This window comes from Somniosus microcephalus, unplaced genomic scaffold (assembly GCF_052327205.1).
Source record: "Somniosus microcephalus isolate GS21.2 unplaced genomic scaffold, FLI_Smic_1.0 unresolved_chr8, whole genome shotgun sequence".
NCBI lineage: Eukaryota > Metazoa > Chordata > Chondrichthyes > Squaliformes > Somniosidae > Somniosus > Somniosus microcephalus.
The window spans coordinates 33468236-33473840 of record NW_028225186.1 but is presented as its reverse complement, the minus strand read 5'-3'; positions in this window follow the sequence as shown (position 1 = coordinate 33473840).

The window sequence follows — 5605 nt, the reverse complement described above, 5'->3', positions numbered from 1 at the left end:
GTCCAGGTGTGACGTTGTCATCCTTTTTACCAGCCACCGTCAGTGCCTGAATGGAATGCCGGTCTAAACTTAACTTTCTGATCCATTCACGTCCCAATAACGGTGGTCCACCATCTTGCAGTATGTACAGATACATTTTCCGTATTTCCTTGCCATTGTATTCGACAAGCACCCTTACTTTTCCCTCTGGGTTGTAATGTCTTCAAGACAATGGATGTCGCTTTCAAGGGTATGTGTGAGAATAGCCGCTCGTAGTCTCGTCGATTCATGATGGTCAGGGCTGATCCTGTATCCAATTCCATTTTGACTTGGGACCCTGCTATCTTGAGGGTGACCCAAATGCTTCGGTGATCTTCTTTTGTGATTACGTTGTGAAGTTTGAGACAGCTTAGTCTCTTGTTCCCGGATTCAATATCGCTCTTCTGGTCTTCGGAACTACTGTCTATCATCTTTTGTACTTTCCTGTACTGTTCCTTAGTAGCCTTATTGTTGTCGTTAGTCTTCTTCCCAGACCTGCAAACTCGTGCAATGTGTCCCATCTTTACGCATTGCCTGCATATTTTGTCCTTGGACCAGCAGTCCTTCTGTTCATGGGTTGTTCTGCTGCAGCGATAACATTTTTCAAATCCCTGTCATTTCGTGGGTGTCGTATTCCTGTGGCTTTTGCTGTATTTCTGCAACTCCCCTTGCTGCTGCTTCGTACGATACTGCCACGCTGAAAGCCTTATCTCGCGTCAGCTCTTTCTCTGAGAGTAACGTCTTCTGGGTTCCTTCACTCAGGAGTCCACAGACAAATTTGTCCCGTAGAGTATCTGTCAGTCCTGCTCCGAACTGGCACTGCTTTGATAGCTTGTGTAGTTCCATAAGGTAATCAGCATTGCTCTCATCTTTATGCTGATTTCTCCTGTGGAATTTAAATCTTTCTGCTATCAGCAACGGTGTCAGATTTAGGTGTTCCTGTAGGATATCAACAATTTCGTTAAAACTCTTCGCCATCGGTTTGGCTGGAGTGATCAGGTTCCGCAATAGGCCGTACGTTCTTGTGCCCATTAAGTTTAGTAGTACTGATGCCTTTTTCTCATTGGCTACTTCGTTTACCTTGCAATATACTTCGACTCTTTCCAAATACGTGGTCCAGTCTTCTATTGCATTATCGAAGGCAGTGATATTGCCAGTCTTTGGCATCTTGGAAATCTAAGATAGCGCCTCCCGCACTTTGCCTTCTTCCCCGATTTAACAAAATGGCGCCTCCCGCGCTTTGCCTTCTTCTCCGCTGCTGCTAGCGCTGTTGCTGGCATTTTATGCCTTGATGGCGATGCCCTATGGTCTTCGCACACTTCCCCCCCGCGCTGCGGCTAACGCCGCTCTCCGCGGTACCCGTGGCAAATTGCAGCTCCTCGCGGCTTTCTGCGCTTCTAATTTCTTTTATTTTCCCATCGTCAGAGCAACCCTACGGGACACTTTCCTCCCTCTTCGCGGGTCTGTATGCTGCCCGGCTTCGTAGCACTGGCCGCGCCCTGTGTGCTCCACCCTCTCTCTCTCTCTCTCCTCTTCCCGACAACGCTGCTCGGCACCGTTGAAAAGCCACCCAATCGAGCTCTAGCCCGCCGCAGCCCAGGAAGGATCAGTGTACTACCTGCCACCAGCCCGATTAGCTGGAAAACCATGGACAGGATAACCAAGCCACGCTCTCGACAGCCTCTCCTGCAAATCTTCAACTCCGATGAATCAGAGGCGGTTGCCCACGGTCGACTCCCGTTTCTTCTATTTGTTTTTTTTTCTTTCTTCCTTCTGGCCTCGACCTCTAACAACTTCGCTTCAGGGATGGATCCCCATGAGGTGGTGCAGACTGTAGGTAAGTTCGGATCTGCTCGTCGCCAGTATTATGTTCGTGTGTAATTGAGACATGGACTGCCGGAGTTGGATACAACAGGTCTTTACTGAGTGGAGACAAACTGCAACTAACTATGCAAAGTTACTACACAGGCTTATATACAGGGGTGGTCACTACTGGTACTGCTGTATACAGGGGCTGCAGAATATAGTTCCTTCTGCAAAGTACATACACTACACTATCTTCTATGTTCCTATGTTTCTATTCAGGACAGTACTTCAATGATAGATACTCCCAGTAATACATGACCACTGGGGTCAGGTGTTCCACTCAGGTTGATGACGCACACTCAGTACAGCTCTACAGTGACAGACATTCCCAGTAATACGTGGCGACTGGGTTCCGGTTTTACACTCTGGTTAGTGACCCACACTCAGGACAGTTATACAGTGAGAGACACTCCCAGTAATACATGGCCACTGTGGTCAGGTGTTCCACTCCGGTTAGTGACGCACACGCAGTACAGTTCTACAGTGACAGACAATCCCAGTAATACATGGCCACTGTGGTCAGGTGTTCCACTCCGGTTAGTGACCCACACACAGTACAATTCTACAGTGACAGACACTCCCAGTAATACATGCCCAATGGGGTCAGGTGTTCCACTCCAGGTAGTGACACACACTGAGTACTGTTTTACCGTGACAGATGCTCCCAATAATACATGGTGACTGGGGTCAGATTTTACACTCTAGTTAGTGACCCACCATCAGGACAGTTGTACAGTGACAGACACTCCCAATGATACATGGCCACTGCGGCCATGTTTTCCACTCCGATTAGAGACCCACACGCTGCACAGTTCTACAGTGACAGAAACTCCCAGTCATACATGGCCACTGCGGTCAGGTGTTCCACTCCGGTTAGAGACCCACTCGCTGTACAGTCCTACAGTGAAAGACACTCCCAGTAATACATGGCCACTGTGGTCAGGTGTTTGTCTCCGTTTAGTAACCCACACTCAGTACAATTTTACAGTGACAGACACTTCCAGTAATAAATGGCCACTGGGGTCAGGTGTTCCACACCGGTTAGTGGCCCACACTCAGTAAAATTCTACATTGAAAGCCACTCCCACAAAACATGACCACTAAGGTCAGGGGCTCCACACCTGTTAGTGAACCACACTCAGAAAAGTTCCACAGTGACAGATACTCCCAGTATTACATGGCCACTGGGGTCAGCTGCTCCACTCCAGTTTGTAACCCACACTCAGTTCAATTCTACATCGAAAGATACTCCCAGTAATACATGGCCACTGGGGTCAGGTGTCCCACTCCAGTTAGTGACCCACACTCAGGACTACTACAGTGACAATCCCTTCCACTGATACCTTCTCTCAGAGTGTTGCTTACACAGAGGTCGGATTCAACATACAGAATATTGCATTAAAGAAAATAACAATAACAAACCCTTGAGTAATTCAGGATTTTTGACGAAATGAATTGTCATCACTGTCCGGGTGTCTGAATAACGGTGACCGCTAGATCAGGCTGTAACATTATCAGTGACAGAGCAAAACCAGAGACCAGCTCACACACAGATTTACACAACTTCAATGGTTATTGTCACTTCACAGGAACACCAATGGCGGCAATGATAACGTAGTATATTTTCGCAACAGTGTAATATGTGTCAAGCATTTTCTGTGTGAAGTGATGTGTCCCTTCGTGCTGCAGGCAATCTCTCTGAATTACATTCTGAGGCGTGACATTCCCAGCGCCATTCCTTTATACCCAGCGGGTTCTCCACGGGGACTCTGAAGTTGCAAAATCGCTGAAAAAGCTATTTAAAAAAAATGAACAAACAGATGACGACAGCCGAGTTATTTCCCTGTGGGGAATTTGTGCCGATGGATCCTCAAACTAATACAGTCCCTCAAACTAATACAGCCCCTCAAATTAATAGAGTAACTCAAATTAATTCAGTACCTCAAACTAATACAGCCCCTCAAAATAATACAGTACCTCAAACTAATACAGCAACCTCAAACTGATACAGCCCCTCAAACTAATTCAACCCCTCAAAATAATAGAGTAACTCAAACTAATTCAGTACCTCAAATTAATACAGTCCCTCAAACTAATACAGTACCTCAAACTAATACAGCACCCTTAAACTGATACAGCCACTCAAACTAATACAGGCCATAAAAGTAATAAAGACGCAAAAACTAATACAGTGCCTCAAAATAATACAGCCCATCAAACTAATACAGTACCTCAAAATACTAGAGCCCCTCAAACTAATAGAGTCCCTCAAACTAATACAGCCTCTCAAACTAATAGTGCCCCTCAAACTAATACTGCACCTCAAATTAATACAGCCCCTCCAACCAATACAGACCCTCAAACAAATAGAGTCATAGAGTCATAGAGTTATACAGCGCGGATAGAGGCCCTTCGGCCCATCGTGTCCGCGCCGGCCATCAAGCCCTGTCTTATCTAATCCCATATTCCAGCGTTTGGTCCACAGCCTTGTATGCTAAGGCATTTCAAGTGCTCATCCAAATGCTTCTTAAATGTTGTGAGGGTTCCTGCCTCCACAACCCTATCAGGCAGTGAGTTCCAGACACCAACCACCCTCTGGGTGAAAAAGTTCTTTCTCAAATCCCCTCTAAACCTCCCGCCCTTTACCTTGAATCTATGCCCCCTAGTTATTGACCCTTCTGCGAAGGAAAAAGCTCCTCAGTATCCATCCTATCTATGCCCCTCATAATTTTGTACACCTCAATCATGTCCCCCCTCAGCCTCCTCTGCTCCAAGGAAAACAAACCCAATCTGCCCAGTCTCTCTTCATAGCTGAAGCGCTCCAGCCCTGGTAACATCCTGGTGAATCTCCTCTGCACCCTCTCCAAAGCGTTCACATCCTTCCTGTAGTTTGGCGACCAGAACTGCACACAGTATTCCAGCTGTGGCCTAACCAGTGTTTTATACAGCTCCATCATAACCTCCTTGCTCTTATATTCTATGCCGCGGCTAATGAAGGCAAGTATCCCATATGCCTTTTTACCACCTTATCCACCTATTCCGCCGCCTTCAGGGATCTGTGTACTTGCACGCCCAGATACCTCTGACCCTCCATCTTGCCTAGGGTCTTACCATTCATTGTGTATTCCCTTGCCTTGTTAGTCCCCCCAAAGTGCATCACCTCACACTTTTCCAGGTTAAATTCCATTTGCCACTGATCCACCCATCTGACCAACCCATCTATATCGTCCCGCAGACTGAGGCCACCCTCCTCGTTATTTACCACCCTACCAATTTTTGTATCATCCGTGAACTTACTGATCATACCTTTTACATTCATATCCAAGTCATTAATGTAGACCACAAACAGCAAGGCACCCAGCACCGATCCCTGTGGTACCCCACTGGCCACAGGCTTCCAGTCACAAAAACAACCTTCGACCATCACCCTCTGCCTTCTGCCACTAAGCCAGTTTTGTATCCAATGTGCCAAGGCACCCTGGATTCCATGGGCTCTTACCTTCTTGACCAGTGTCCTGTGCGGGACTTTATCGAAGGCCTTACTGAAATCCATGTATACCACATCCACTGCGTTACCCTCATCCACTCACCTAGTCACCCCCTCAAATAATTCAATCAAATTAGTCAGACATGATCTTCCCTTGACAAAGCCATGTTGACTATCCCTGATTAATGCTTGCTTCTCCAAGTGGAGACAAATTTTGTCCCTCAGAATTTTTTC